Here is a 17,601-nt window from a genome sequence, read left to right on the forward strand (position 1 = left end):
TTCCTATGGAGCAAGGGTGGGGCTCAAAACTCAACTGGTGAAAGTCAAGGAGAGATGGAAGAAAGGATATGGCATTGAATATGAGAGGGATGTTTTGAGTCTAAGAGTTTACTAATTCCATCTTTGCTTTCTGCCCAAGCAAAACTTTTCTAAGATATAACCAACATCTTTTAGAAATTTTAGTTATTATTCCATTCATCTTCAAGTACAGTTTTGTTATACGACTACATAACACGTATATGACAAGTTATGATGTTGTATATGATGCTGCTGGAAGATCTGAGTAGATTAAAAATGACTTTAGCCACTGGTGGGTCACAGAGTGAGCACAGAGTGAGCATTGAGCTGTGGGAGTCTATTTTCTGCCTTTCTGTTCTGAAGAGCAGACTCGCTGTCTCAATCATTTTTCCTTGTTTTAATAGTATCACTCTACTTTTATATATGTAGTGAAATATCCTACTAGACCAGAGGCCAAAAACTAGTGATTGATAAGCAAATTCACACTAAGTCATGTTTTGATGGCCAGCATAGTGTTTATCTTTTAAATTTTTAATTGATTGTTTTAGTGGAAATTCATCATGCTTTTTGGTCACCTATTTCTTTTGAATACTCCTATTGTTGTTCACTCCTTCCTTCTTTCTCCTTCTCTTTCTTTCTCTCTTTCCCTCTTTCTCTTTTTCCTTTCCTTTCCTTTCCTTTCCTTTCCTTTCCTTTCCTTTCCTTTCCTTTCCTTTCCTTCCCTTTCCTTTCTTTCCCTTCCTTTTATCCTTCCTCCCCTCCCTACCCCCCCTTCCTTCCTTTCCTTTCCTTCCTTTTCTTCCTTTCCTTCCTTCTTTCTCTTTCTCCTTTCCTTTCCTTTCAATCCCTTCCCTTTCCTTTCCTTTCTTTCCCTTCCTTCCATCCTTCCCCCCCTCACTAGCCTGCCTGCCTTCCTTCCTTCCTTCCTTCCTTCCTTTCCTTTCCTTCCTTTTCTTCCTTTCCTTCCTTCTTTCTCTTTCTCCTTTCCTTCCCTTCTCTTCCCTTTCTTTCCCTCCCTTCCTTCCTTCCATCCTCCCCCCCCCCCCCAGCCTGCCTGCCTGCCTGCCTTCCTTCCTTCCTTCCTTTCCTTCATTTTCTTCCTTTCCTTCTTTCTTTATTCCTGTCTTGTAAGTCCTTTTCTCTCTAAGGGAAAAAACTGATACTCTTTTCCCCAGGCTTCCTTAAAGCAACCGTATGGGTTCTCCCAGTCAGCCACACTAAAGTGTAACTTCACTTCTGCAGTAGGCACTAAAAGGAATCCTGTCTGACTGGGGTGACAACAGCAGTGGCAGAAGTTTCTGTCTAGTAGTTAGGATGGGTGGTGTGAGTTTGAGTGTCTGTGCCCAATTGTGGCTATTGTAGGCTCTTTACTAGGCTAGCTCTGCAGTATATTTTGGGTATTGTTGTTAACTGCATAATCTCTAAGACTGACTGTTTTAATCTGTTCAGGCTGCTGTAACAAAACATCATAGATTAGGCAGCTTATAAACAACAGAAATTTATTTCTCACAGTTCTGAAAACAGGAAGTTCAAGATCAGGGGGCCTACATGGCCAGGATCTGGTGAAGACCCTTTTCTGGCTTGAGACCACTGACTTATTGCTGTGTCTGCTCAATGGTGGAAGGAGCAGGTGAGCCTGTCCCTGGCCCCTTTTATGAAGGCAGTTATCCCATAATGAGGTTTCTGTCCCGAAGACCTACCCAAAGGCTCCACCTCCTAATAACATCACCTTAGGGGTTAGGATTTCGGTGTATGAATTGAGGGTGGCAGGGCACAAACATTCAGATCATAGCACTGATTCTCTGGTCTTCTGGAGCCTATCTAAGTCATGAATTTTTCAGCCTTAAAAAATTGAAACAATTGACCAAAATGCCCAAATTTCTGGTTTATTTCAGAAGAGCATATTTGGCAACCTTGAGCTTACATTCCTATAGGTCAACATTCAGCAGCACCACTCATACTAGGCTGTGATATTTTTATTTATTATAAGAAATAATATATATACTTGGTCTTCATCCCCATTTTTGGCATAGAGTTCCTACAGCTCATGAAATTTTCTGAGTGATAAGAGCAATGGGAGCGTCTTTTGCTGTAATTTGGCCTCTGGTGCTGAGTTCCTTAAATCTCTTCAAAGCTATAATGGTAAAATGGGTGTCTTGCTATTCATAACAAGCCTCCTTCCATCGCAACTAGGGTTACGTTAATGAGGTGACTCTTTGGAAACACCTAAGAATAGAGACTGGTTGCCACAGAAACATCACATGAATAGGTGGTTGAAACTTTCCATCCCACCCTCTGATTTCCTGGTAGGGGAGAGGGCCAAAGGCTGGTTCAATCACCAATGACCAAAGTCAATTAATCATGTCTGTGAAATGAAGCTTCCATAAAAAAAGAGGGGGTTGAGAGAGCTTCCTGGTTGGAGAAGCAGAATACTTCCATATACCACCATGCCAGGCCCCAAACTCCATGGAATAATAGCTCCTTTGCTCAGGACCTATGTATCTCTTCATCTGGCTAGTGATTTGTACTTTAGTATCCTTTGTAATAAACTAATCATCTAGTGAGTAAATCAGTTTCCTAATTTCTGCAATCCTCCCTCTGGCAAATTAATCAAACACAAGGAGGGTGTTACGGGAACCTCTAATTTATAACCATTGAATCAGAAGCACAGGTAACAACCTGGACTTGAGATCTGCATCTGAAGAAGAGGACAGTCTTGTGGGACTGAGCCTTAACCTGTGGAATCTGACGCTGAGGAGATAGGGTCAGATTGAGTTGAATTGTAACACACCCAGCTGGGATTGGAAAAATTGCTTGGTGGTGTGAGGAAACCACCCTCACCACACACACACATAGTCACATATGTTGAAATTGGTTTGCTGAAGTCTTCCTTACAGGCACATGTCATGTACTTTATACATATTTACCCTTGGTAAGTATTTCAATGTTTGATCCTGTGATAGTTTCCCACAGGCCCCACCATTCTCTATTTTCATAATATCTTCTCAGCTGATGTATTTATAGCAGCTGATGGCTTGACCAACTCAAAATATAGTATTTTTATTCACTTGTTTTTAATTAATATATACGTTTATCACTGGGGTCAATAGGTAATCTTTAAGAGGTGAAGATATTTGAGAAAAGATAGGGATGTAATAAAATAAACCACCATTTAGATTATTCACATTCCACAGAAGCTATAGGTCATGTTGTGTGCATCATGAAGTGTGCCAATGAATATAAAATTACCCATTCACTTACTCATTCACTCAGAAAATGTGTATTTGCAATCTAGGCACAGAATTTATGGTTAAGTTCTTACAATGACCCAAATGTTTCTGAATTATTTGCTCCTACTTGTCTCTACTGACCACAGTTCTTGAGGAATTATCAAATAAAAAGAGGGGGTGTGGGGTGTATGCAAAAGGCAGGAGAGAGAACAGAGGATAAGAGGAAAGGGGTGAGTATAAAGACCATATGAAAAATGTGAGTATCCAAAGATTACTGGTTATCTTCATGAAGAAGTATGGGCTGGAAGTGGTTCCCTGAACTAGTTTGAACCATACTTCTTTATCAAACTGCCACATGACTCCATCAGATATATCTAATTGTTAATTATGTAGATTGATTATGGAGCCCTGCCACAGTAATTAGATCATATTTAAGTGTCCCTACTTTCTATAATGTATGGTTGTTTTGGTATTCAAGAAGGCAAAATTTATTGCTATAAAAATCTTAGTACCCGTGGTGGGAATCTAATAGATGGTAGAAAGGGGAGTCTAACTATAAACAGTGACAATGACACTTCACAAATCAGTGATACTTCACAAATTAGATACAACTAATTTATTATTAATAGACACACTTGTTGTCTTCTTAAATCGTTAATCGTTAACCATAAATACAGTTTATATTATGCATTTGCTTTGGAGTCAGATATTGACCTTGCCACTTGACAATGATTTTGCGGTCTTGAATTAGTGACATATTACCTCTGAGTTTCAGTGTCCCTATCGGTGAAACAGAGATATAATATCTACTGTGAAGGTTTTAATAAGAAATAAATATAAAGAATAAGTATGCCAAACTGGATTGATACACCCTAACCTCCTCCCAGCGCACATACATACTCACACAAACACCATCCTCCCCAACTCATAGAAATTATGACTAAGTCTTTAGCAACAATAAAAGTAAACTGTTGGGGTGCCTGGGTGGCTCAGTTGGTTAAGAGTCCGACTCTTGATTTCTTAGGTCATGATCTCATGATTTGTGGGATCAAGCCCTGGGTCAGGTTCCATGCTGACAGCATGGAGTCTGCTTGGGGCTTTCTCTCTCTCAAAATAATTAAATAAACTTTTTTTAAAAAGTAAATTTTAAAACATAGGCAAGTGATTAATGAACATGGGCATTTAGTGTCAGTCGTTCCCAAAATTTCTTCAAAATAAAGTATATAAACCCTTAAAGGCAAGTTGAACAGGAGAAGATCCAAAAGAGAATAAGATGTGTTACCAAATGTTAGAAGACAGAAAGCAGCTAATATGGTGATAATGGACAGCACAGAGGAGAAAATGACAATATAAATGCAAAAGTGTGTGATAATACACAAAATGAGTGCATTTGTTGGATAGAAACCTAGAAGGTGTCAAGAAACATAAATACCTGATTTGGTGGAATGTGGTAGAACAGGAATGTGGAAAGGCCAAAAAATAGGTGGATTGGATAAAAATTTGTATATCCAACACTCCCTTCCCCAAGCCAGACAATGACTCCATTGCCACATTATGGATTTATTCATTTTGGGGGATGGGGAAACTAAGTTGGAAGACTTTAGGCTTAGAGACCCAAGGCTCAGTAGAGGGCAGTGAATCATTGAGTGAACTGAAAGGAAGGTGCCCACACCTCGCTCCTCCTGCCTGCCCACCCCCCCTTTCTCCTGAACCTTAGCTACCAGGTAGGAGACTGGAAGATTCTTCTGAGAAGCTGAAAAGCCTCAGAGGGGAAAAATACCTCTGTTGGTTATCCTCCAACAAAAAAGCTAGTCTACCCTCAAATCACACTACCATGAACTCTATCACTTACACGAAATGATAGCCAAACACCACTGGAACTGTGAAGATGGCTGGCAACATGAAAGGACCCAAAACAAAGAGGAAAGAGGAACTTGGAGGAAAACAGTAGAGGAAGCAGAAGAAAACACCAACAAGCTATTGCTCGCGTATTTGATAAAAAGAAGACAATGTAGACATGAAACAATAATAGGATATATTTCAAAAAGGAAGAGAAAACATGGAAAAGCTTTGAAAATTTAAATGGGATAGTGAAGACATAAACTATCAATAAAATGGATAAAGTCCAAGGATAGAATAAAAAGGCAATGACATGTGCCAAGATACTTCACAATACTAATATCTTCTAAAAAAGATGTTGAATACAAAGAATTAGGAGTCAGATGGCATCTGATTTTCAGGAATAATACTGGAAGCTAGAGATAGTGGAACAATTCAAACTTCCAAGGGAAAATGATTTCTATACCCAACCAATCAATCCAACATGAAGTCAAAATAAAGGTATTTCCAAATCTATAAAGTATCAAATAGTTTACCCCTTACATGACTGTTGTAAGAAGCTACTAGAAGAGAGAGGTCCACAAAACAAGGGAATAAATTTAGAAGTCAATATGGCATACAACAATAAATAGCAAAAAAAGAGAACTCTCTAGACAATATCTGTCTAAAGAGAACTAAACACAGATTAGAGAAGGAAAATAGGTATGTAAAATATGGGGGTTACCAGGAAAAAAATGAGACTGATGAATTGCTGTGTTTATGAGTTTGAATTAAAATATAAAACAAACAAAAATAGCTGCGTGTTGTTTAAAAGAAATACTTTTACAAATAAAAGAACACAAAATTTAAATATAAAATATGATTAAGAGATATTTCACACAACTCAAAAGACAACTGCTCTAAAAATATTGATATCAGACACGATGTAATTATGGCACAAAAAGCACCAACACTGAGGCACTCCTAAAAATAAAAGGTACATTTTGCTGATTAGCTACAACAATCATGTTTGTCTTCACTTAAAACCTAAGCCTAAAAAATTAATGCAAAAATTCTGATAGAATTCCAAAGACAGTATCTCTACAATCATAATAGGATATTTCAACACCTATCCTTCAGAAACTGAGTTCTCAAACAGACCAAAAATTATTAACACTGTAGAAAGTTTTAGTAATGATTAACAAGCTAATAGCAGTCATGGAATTTTCTTTCTCACTCACTTTTGCATCCCTGTTGCCTAGAAGATTTCTTGATATGTAATAGATACTAAATACTTTCAGAATGAATGAATGAATGAATGAATGAAATTGATGAATATGTGGAAATCTGCAGTCAACAAATAGAAAATCAACATTTTTTAAAGTATGTGTAACACATTTATAAAATTGACCAGGTACTAAGCCATAAAGAAATTTCTAGAAAAAATTGCCAGTGATGGAATCTGTGTCCTATGTCAATGACTGACAAGTAGTTGGTGGTTTTTGTTTTGTTGTTGTTTGTAGTTGGTGTTTATAAGCACCATCTCATTTCTTTACAGAGAATGTAAATCAACCCCTTTGGATTTTTTTTTTTAAGAAATCTGTATTTCTAGAGCGTGAATTATGGAGAGGAAATATGCTGAAGTTCTCAGTTGCTACCTCCTGTTCTGTCCATAACTAGAATTCCCACTGGGCCCAACTGAAGCAAGTCACTAAATTCAGAGCTTCAGTGCCCCTTTTGTAGAATCTGGAGGTTGAGTCATTTGTATCTAGGGTCCCTTCCAATTCTAAGACTTATGTACTGCTTATCGATATAAAAGCCCTACCTATCTTTCCTTCCTTATCTCCCAAAATTTGCTAATCAAAGAAAGTAAATGTGGCTTATTTTTAATAATAAAAAGCATCCTGACCCACCCCAAACTAGGTTGAAAAGACATTGTCAAAAAGTTTTCACATTGAGCACACAGGAATGTTGCCAAGTATAGAGTGAAGCTTAAATAAAATATACCAAGGGTGAGGAGCTGTCAACCCAAACAGACTCAATAACACATACATTGTGTAAATGGAACACATACTGAAAGAAGGTAATTTCTGAAATGCCACTCACTCATTAAAGATGGCCTCTGGGGGTCAGCAATTTTTCCAGAAGGGAAAGAAGCAGCCTACCTTGATCTGGAATGGTCTTGGCATTCTCCTGTGCTTCCTCCCCCAGTTTAAAGCCTTGATATCCATTCAAATTGCCACAGTACTCCAATTATCTCTGGTACAAAATACACCACAGTTCAGTACTGTAAGACATTGTGTGGCTTATAAATGACTAAGTTTTGCCCTGACTGATAACATTTTCCCAAAGTCAAACAGACTCTGCTTTTGTCTCTCTGCTTTTCTCAATATAGCTGCACTTTATTTCAATACTTCTCTTGTAATTGAGCAATTCCATAAAATCAAATAAAATGATTTATAATGGAATGATTACTCCAGGGTAACATTTCAAGTGAAATTAAGATTGAAATCTAATTTAAAAGCTTTAATGTAAATGGGTCATTAGAGGAGGCTCTCCAGGGAATTTGCAATTAAACTAAAGTGACAAGGGTTTTGTAGGGGTGATAGACCTAAAGGTGTTACAATACTGATACATGCTCATTTTGGATGCAGCTAGCCTTATCGCAACTGCTCAACGAGATCAGAGTCCCTGAGTGAAAGCTGCAATCAAAGTCCAACAAGATCATCCCAACCCATTACAAGAATTTCTCATGAAAAGGAAAGTTCTGATTTATGTAAGGGCTTTAATGAATTCAGGATGCTTAATTGACATTAATTAATCTAGTTAACTATTGTTAACCATCTCCGTATTATTTTCACATCCATATCTTACTTTGATTAACTATAACTATCCATTTAATAATAACTAAGTTTTCTCTTGATGCAATCTTTAATATATAAATTGCTACTGCATAATCTCTAAACATAATAATGAAACACTTCTTCTTTCTTCCTGGCCTTTTTGGATACAGCACGTCTTCACTTTCAGAGGTTTCCTTTTGCCTGTGTGCTTCTTTGACGATTAATCATTTACCTTATTTCCAAATTCCACTTATTTTTGTTCTTGGAGCTTCTGTTGATAGTTAACCTTCCATGTGAATAGGTCCCGGTTCTCCAGAAAGAAATCATATTCAATTCTTTCTTGAGTCCCTACAGTGCTCAGAATACTGCATCACACATAATAAGGGTAATAAATACTTGATCTTATTAGCAATAACAATTATGTTAATAGTTAACTTGTATTGATCATTAAAAATGGGCAAAGTGTTGTTCAACCCTTAATGCAAATTACCTCGTGTAGGCTTCGCAGTCCTTCGATAGCAGAAATATTGTGATCTCCATTTTGAAGATCTATAAACTGAAGATTAGAAATGTTTCAGTAAATTGTCCAAGGTCGCAGGGCTAACAGGTGGCAGATCCAGAGCTTAAAACCACAACTACATATCTCCAAAGCCCCTGGTCGAAACTATTATGCTACACAGTTGAAGGCTGATATCGAACATGACCAAGAGGAGAACCAAGGTTACGATGGTCTCTTCCTATTGTGTATATCTATACATCTGATTGATTTTGTATAGTGCCAGATTTAATTGGTTGCAGCTCTTCAAAGCTGGACTCATTCAAAAATGATAAAAATAAAATTCCTGAGCCATCTAGCAGATGTTTCCAAATGTTTAGATTTATTTTTATGAAGGTTTTATAAAAATCAATTTCAATTTATATGCTTTATTTTTGTGGATGACAGAGATTTGAAGAGCTCTATTGAGAGAAGTGGTTGAAGTTTTACTTATTGCTTTTGAAACTCTTCAATTTCATAGATATGACAGCTTTTTGCAGAAGAAGCAACATGCATTGCTCACAAACCACGCTTTTTTCTTGGATATCATATATAAGGCCAGGGTCTAGCGACTGGAGAGGTGTTCAGATCATGAACGCTACAGCTCAACAGCAGAAAATCAAGAGATTGCACAAACCACTTCAAGGAAGGGAATTTGGAGAGAAAATAAACAGTCTGAGGACATATACTTTTCTTGCTCTCCTCTTACAAGAGATACAATCTTTCCTTCAGACCATCAAAATAATTATCTCCATCATTTTAATGTTGTCACATTTGGCATCTTGCATAGCTTTAATTGACAAAGCAGTGGGGGTGGGGGTAGATTAAGCGAGGGTGACAGTTTCCAGGGGGAAGCAAGTATCCAACAGCAAGCACCTAGATACTCAGAAATACTGGCAACATGTTTTAGTTTGTTCTGCCAGGACCTCACATGGAAAAGCAGAAAGAGCAGATATTGTCGGGCTATCTCAGAGGATAGTCAGGTATCTGCCTGCTCTCTCAAGAACCGCATGGATTGGTTTTGATGGTCAGAGAAATGATGTCCAGTCACAACTTAATTCCACCCAGAGCTGATTTTTGGAAAGTTATGTTTTATGTTGCAAAAGACACCAAGGAAATCTTCCAGGAAAGATAATGCATTTAACAACCATGGCCTCCAAGCCATGCAGGATCTGGCTCTCTACTGCAACCATTCTAGCTTTCCATGGCCCCTTGAATACATCAAACTTCTTCCTGCCTTCCTGCCCCAGGGCATTTTCCCATGCTACTCCCTCAACCTAGAATTCTCTTCCCTAAGACTTTTTCATTCTTTGACTCTTCTCATCTTTTAAATTTAGGTCTTTGGTCAACTGTCACCTTCAGAGAACATTCTCTGACCATTCTGTGTACATGTACACATACACGCGCGTGCGCGCGCACACACACACACACACACACACACACACACAATGGTTCCATAGAGAGAGAGAACTTTCTCTCCTTTTAAAAGTTGACTGTAATGAAAAATGAGGAAAGATGGAAGAAACTAGCACAGATTAGAGAAGTCTAGAAGACAAAATGACTACATGCCGTGTGGTCTCCAACATTAGATCCTGGAAAATAAAAGGATTTTAGTGGAAAACCTGGTATAATCCAAATAAAGTCTTTAGTTCAGAGTATTATACTAATGTTCATATCTTAGTTGTGACAAATGTACCATGGTTAATATTTTAGCTTTGGAGAAACTTGGTGGAAAGTATCTAGGAACTCTCTATATTATCTTGGCAATTTTCCTAACATTATTCTAAAATTAAAAGTAGATTAAAATTTAAAATCTAAATTATCTAAAATTATTCCAAAATATATTCAAGAAAATAACTTCTATATAACTTCTCTAGGTTATAATAACTTTTTGTGTCATGAAGCATGACAGTTAACTAATACCCCTGTTGCCTTAGTTTTCCTTCTCATTCTTGCTTTTACCCTGTCTGAAGCTTAGTTTATCACTGTAAGACTTTCAGGAGAGGGCTTGTATCCTTGGTTTGTTTGTGGAGGTATAAAGGAGAGCATGATGAGAAGGTCTAGTGTCAAATCATTCAGGGCATTGTGTTCATTCTGGATGTGCTTTGGGCTTCCCTGGGTACAGACATCAGAAGACTTCCTTGTTCCCTCCCACAAATGCCACAGATGACTTACAGTGGCCAGGAGTTTTGATCCACTCAGAGACTTATTAAAAACTGTGGACATCACACTCCTAATGGTGAGTTACAAAACACTCTATGGCTAGATTTTTTGAATGTAGAGAAGTTTTCATGTGATATCAAAGAAAGTAAGATTTGGTTACAGCAAGCAACAACTACAAGTAAGGCACTTCCTTAGCCCTTTGGGGACACAAAGATGAATCAGACACAGATATCTCAGAGAACCATCTGGAGAACAGAATATGTCTTCAGAAGGCCAGCTTTTGTGAAAGAGAAAAACTATGTTTATGACACAGAAATCAGAGAATGAGTGACCCTTTCAGATAACTTATATTTTAAGTAAATTGTCTGGTACATGGTAAGGACTCAATAAATGTTATTATAATTGTTATTTAAATAAGTATGTAAACAGCAAATAATGTTAACAGTAAGAATTAAGTTGAAAAGCTAATATCTATTACTGCTAATCATTCATTTATTATGTTATTCTTCAACATTATAGGTCATGGAACCTACAATCTAAATGTCATTTTATCTGCTGATTTGTACAAGTATAAGCAAAAAAGTAACATATACATACATTCCTTCCTTCCCACACATATAATACAGGCCCCTCGCTTTGCCCAAAAGATGTTTCTCAAAGTGGAGTACAAAATAAAAATCTTGTAGTTTGCAAAAATTTTCTCTTAACTGACATTACTAATTATCTGAGTGATCTCAAACTAGCCATTATTCTTGAGATATAAAATGTTGGTATTTCCTGCTCTGTTTAGTTTACCTTTGATATGTACAAAGTTTACCTAATGATATATACAACACTGTAAGGTATTTGTCCATCCGCCACTACCATTCCAGTCTTTTGGGCCAATGTAAGGGAGGCACTGACGATATGTGATCATCTCCAGGCTTTGTAAGATTCTTTTTGCCATTTCGACTGGTAGGTTAATTCTGCTGATGTTGTGGGATGGAGTAAAGCTAATGACGTCATAGGAGACAGAATCCCTCAGTAGGATAGTACTCTAGAGACAGAACAAGATCTTTCCAATAGTAAGGTCTACCTGTCCGTCCTGCCTCCAGCATTACCATCTGTCATCTAACCTGAAGTGTAGGCTTTCATAGCCTAGGAGAGAACAGAGAGAAAAGTTTCATGGGCTTTCCATACTGGTTTGCCTGGGCTCAGAACTGGGAAAGTAGAAATCATGTCATCAGAACACTGTCTTTTATTAATATAACCCTTTGCTTTGCTTTAACATGCTTTAATTTCCTGATTCTGGAAAGATTTCTATGTTATAGATGGAAAATTCTCAAAGAAAGTAGAAATACTGGTTCTTTGATGAAGGTATTGGCTCCTGACAATTTTGACAAAACCATCCGTTTCTTTCCTGTTCTTTGTTTCTATTTTTATATTCACTGTCTTCTTAAAAAAAAAGCAGTAGAAAGAACACAAACTGTTTAGTCAGAGGCACTGAGTGCAAATTCTTGCTCTATTACTCACAGCTCTGTGACTTTGGGCAAGTTGCTTGTTCGTCTGTAAAACAGATGATATTTCACGTATTAAAGTGTAGAAGATGGGTGCTATGTTTACATGACATGGTGTTTACAGTATCTCTGAGAGATAAGAACACTGAGGTGGAGTAGGGGAGGGACTTGCTCAAGGTTGCAGTAATCTCTGGAGCTGGAATTCAAACCCAGATGGAAACAATAAAATGAGCTACACCTGCTGAACTCCTACAATGAGCCAGTGCAGTACCTTGTATGTATTAACTAATTTAAATTTTGCAGTTCTTCTAGGAGGTAAGTACTACCATTATCCTCAGTTCACAGATTATAAAATTCACTCTTCTGCCTTCTTCTGTCAACACACTTCTCATCTGTAACCCCCTCCTTTATATGTGGTTGTATGAAAGTTTCCTGATTTCTTTGGGACACATTTAAACAAAATGCTAGTAAAACCCAGGCACGTGTTTCCCAATGGGCCTTGAGTGGGTTTTCCCTTTCAGACACCTTTTTTCCAGGCTGCTTTGTGGCATGGGGGGAAGGGCATAATTTATCCCCCATTTGCAGAGCTTATTTAGTCTCTCTCTCTCTCTCTCTCTCTCTACATATATATATATATATATATATATACATATATATATATATATATATATATAATAAAATGCCAACCTTATTTATAAGATGTCACCATTAATTTCAAAACCTTTTGTGATTTTTTACCACTTTTGTATTTTCTTCTGAAGAAAAATATTCCATGTTACTCATTCAAAAACCACCAAGAAGCAACAAATTTAATGGGAAATTAATGACCAGGAGAATTATTTCAGTCAAATTCTGAGCCAAGTTGAACCCTAAGGTTCTAAAATGTTCAATCAAATATCACCATCCTAGTGTCAAAGGTTTTTTTTCTTTGTTTTTTTTTTTTTTTTTGGCATCATGTAACTTCCTGTTTCTAAGAAAAAAGGATTAAAGTGTCCCACTTAAAAAAAAAAAAAAAAAAAACCTCCAAAAGCTTCTTGGACATCAAAGAGACCTTACACAACAACATTTTGATGAGTTAAGTGTAAAGGAATCAAAAACACATGGATTAAATTTCCCATAAAACCCACATGTGTTTAAAAATCAAGGAAAAACGTGCTTGGCCAAATGCATTTGGGGTTTTGTCAAACCCCAAACATTTGAGGAATAGTGTGAGATGTTTAAGGAACCCAAAACACAGCTGGATCAGCCTATATCATTCCAAAAGCAAATGCCAGTGGAGACAATACAGAGATAAACCCACACAACTACACTTTTGGCCTAAAAATCACATCCCTGATTATTGATAAGTAGCTTCCAGATATATATTTTTAATTGCCTCTAAACTTAGAAAATTACAATTTATATTACCTTCTAAAAGTCACTTAAAAGTGACTTATCTTCTAAAAGAGCACTTCTATTTTTTAAAAAAACAAAGAAAAAAAGGAATCATCATTTCCAACCTTCAGGTTTTCCAATTTAACCAGATGGGATCTTTTCCACAGCTTCCAAACCTGGATCAAGTTGCCCTATGTTTTGTATTATCCTTGATTTAGCTTTGCTAGACTAAGCACATTATTAATTGGTTCTCCTTTTATTTACAATACTATTGCTTGAAATATATACTAGAGTGTATAATTGAATTTTTGGTTTGCCGTAATTAAAAAAGTCAAAAGAGCAATAAACATAAGCGTTAGTAAATAATTGCCTCTGAGAACCAGCATAAATCATTAAGATTAAATGATTTTATATCATATTTAAACTCCTTAATTTTAATTTATGATTGCCAACCCATTTTCAGTCACTGTTGACTAGAATTTCTTGTCAGTGCTTTACATCGTTAGAGGTGATGGCAAGGGACTCCTGAAGATTCCCTTTTTATGGGGGCCTATGTTACCAGGCCGAATAAATTAATCCATGGCTTTCCTTTCTTGACATATTCCTGGTTCCCTCTATTTATCTAAAAAATTAGCCCAACTAGTAAGAGGGGCAATTTGATCATACATAAGTACTTCTCCACATCTACCTTCTAATGTAATAAGATTTTGATCTTTGGGGAAGATCTAGTTTGTAGATATCTAAGGAAGCAGATGTTTCCTGTAGCTAAGCAGTACTGTATATATCACTTTGTGAGTGAAAAAATAATTATTGATAGCACTGTCATGATTTCCAAGGAGGTTCAAAAGTTAATGAACACATCCTACTCTGCCTTCTTGACCCCCCCAAATAGCTAGTCAGCTATTTGGAGTCAACAATCAGAAATATTGCAAATTCCTCTTTCTCCTTTCTAATACAGACAACGTAGAATATCCTGCAAAAATACAATGCAATGAAAATATATAAAAAAGAAAGTATTTTTCCCTAATGAAAGCACTGATATGGGAACGATGTATATATTTTTCCACTCTGTCTCAAATCAAACGCTGCAATATGAATTAACAGTTTATACACACTTGAATCCAGGCTCTGTTCTCCACATGGTAATTTACAATGCATGACAAGGTCACATCTCAAGAGCTAACCCTGTACATTAATAAAAACAGCAATAGCAACCAGAATACCATTTATTGGAGCCCACCATTCGCTAAGATCTGAATGTGATATTTTAAGACATTCCCTGTAAAACACACAACAACTTGGACAGGTAGATTTCTATTGTTTCCATTTTACCATTGAGAACTTTGAGTATTGAAGAGATTAAATCATTTGCCCATGAATACGCAGACAGACCTGTTTGGACACAAAACCCACACCCTTTCCTCAACCCTGTTGTCTCTTACACATTTAAGGCAAATAAAAGAAAACAGTGACTGCTTCTTAGGAGACTGAAGAGAGGGACCACAGGAGAGAGAAGAGTAATATAATCCTGTCTTAAGAGGTTGTCAGGCTCTCACATCGATATGGTTTGTAGTTCTTGAAATCACAGATCCTGTTCTGTTGCCCACCCTAATGGCTATTCTATGTCCCAACGTGATACATCTTTCACTCTGGACATGACTTGGATCGGTTTGCTGCATTTATAGTCTTTTAAATTTCCCTTGCACATGCTCAGGGCATCATTCTGGAGAGCAGTCAATTGCTCAGGGAACTGATTCTATGATGCTTTCAAGGCCGTCACCTGTTTCTCATTATTTCTTTCCTGAGCTTAGCTAACAGACATGAGTGTTATACCTTGGGAATGAAAAGTCTGTGGCCAAAATAACAAAATCACATCCACCATCACTGTGCTCTTCCTATTAGATTCTTGTCTCCCTGGTCAGGGTGATGTGTCATGGAATGAAGAGAAAACATGCTAAATGACAAGATTTTTTATACATCACAGCATTATAGGCCTTCCCACTAATGCTGGGGGTCAGTAACTGGCCCGATGGGTCACGTTAGATTGGCAGCACATGGTAAAATAATTAGGAGGCGATCCTATACTTGAGCAGGTGCTGTCCTGTGAATGAGAACTGCAGATAGTCTACAGCAGGCCAAGATTGTGAAGAAGAATGACAAAAACCAAAGTCGCTACATGAGAACAAATCAACAAAGTGAAATCTGAAAGAGGGACAGCTCCCCCCCACCACCAAAAAAAAAGACAAGAAAAATGTGCTTCTTGACATTCAGAGTATTTTCAATTAAGTTGAACTAAAACTTGGGGAAATGGCAGAAGAGAAGATGGAGAAAACAGATACCTTCAAGTTATAAAAAAAAAAAAAAGAAAATGAGTACATGCCTTTTTGGTGGTTTGAAAAAACTGGAAGCAAATATTTCTAAAAGTCCAGTATGAGTAGTCAACAGATAAATGGGCAAATAAAGGGAAGAGCTAATTTACAAAGGAGAAGAAATGTAAAGAAAAATATCCCTTTCCACTAGAAATAAACCTATTTTTTAATGATGCATTGTTTTGGTCTGTTAAATTCACATTTTTAGAAGTGCGTAATTCCCATTGATGGTGAGGATCAGAAGAAATGGACACTTTTAAACATTTCTGATGGTACTCTGAATTAGCACTACTCTTTTGCAAAGAAATTTGGCAATGTGTATCAAAATTCTCAAGTGTTTCTATACTTTAGCCTCTTCAGAAAATTGATTCTAAGAAAATAATCTCAAGTATACAAACAAAAATATTCATTGCATTATAGGTCATTTTGACCCATAGTCAAAATATGGAACAACCCCCAAAATGTCTTGAAATATAAGAATGACAGATCCATTCAATGAAATATGATTGCAAAAATGATAATTATAAAGACTATACAAAACCTAGGAAATGATCCTCCCATAATATTGACTGAAAAAGAGCAAGTAAAAAACTTCTATGGTAATAACTGTGCACAATCAAAATTTCATATCAGTGAAAAGACTGGAAAGAAATATACTGAAGCAATAGCAGAGATTGTACCGACATGGTGGCATTCTTGCTGATTATATATTTCTTCTCCATTTGCCATACCTTCTTCAATGTGTGGCATGAGAAAGAGAGAGAGAGAGAGAGAGTATGCAAGAAGGGGAAGGGGCAAAGAGAGGGAGAGAGAATCCCACGCAGGCTCCACACTGTCAGCGTGGAGCCCAATGTGGGCTTGATCCCACAAACTATGAGATAATGACCTGAGCCAAAATCAAGACTCAGATGCTTAACTGAGCCACCCAGGCGCCCCAGGAATAAATGTGGTATTTTAAAAATCAGTATATTTTTTAAAACCTCATTGAAGGAACAATCCAAAAAACAAAACAAAACAAAAAAACAAAAAACATAACAAAAAAAACATCAAAAAACTATGAGCTAGACAAGTACAGATACAGATAGTATCCATATTTAAGAGAAAGCTAGTAGGAAGACATCTAAATAGGTCCTATGATTTATAAAATGATGGATCTCTTTTATCTGGAAGACAAAAATGTATTGAAACATCCAAAAAAGCTTTGTAAAGAGGAATTCATGTCAAATGAATTGAATTTCTCTCTAAAATAGGTTGGGATGTACACAGATAAGGGAGAAAATAACAGATATCTATGAGACGGCCTGGGCTAAGAATATTGTGTTCTTGCCATTTTAGTCCCCATGGAGTCTATCCACAGTCCTGTTGGACAGTGTTTCAGAGTGTTTTCCCTGAGGCCAATGGGCTCTATTAGACTTCTTGAGTTCTCTTCCAGCTCGACAATTCTGTGAAATGTGTTTAATAATTAAACAAGAAACTAAGCAAGAAAACTTCCCTGATATTTGATTCCAGTTGGTGAATTCAGTGAGATCCAATCATTAAGTGAAAAAACCTGTTTTTGTTTTTTTTTTCAATTCTTGCTACAAGTGTGGTCACCTCTCATTGAAATAATCTTTCCACAAGTTGTTCACTGCCTGCTCAATCAGGAAACGGAAAGGAGACACTCTTTTTACCAGTAAATTTTTTAAAAAATTATTGTAATTGACTATGATAATATCTACCCAAACAGAGACAGAGCATGGGTAAAATGTCTGGGAA

This window comes from Lynx canadensis, chromosome D3 (assembly GCF_007474595.2).
Source record: "Lynx canadensis isolate LIC74 chromosome D3, mLynCan4.pri.v2, whole genome shotgun sequence".
NCBI lineage: Eukaryota > Metazoa > Chordata > Mammalia > Carnivora > Felidae > Lynx > Lynx canadensis.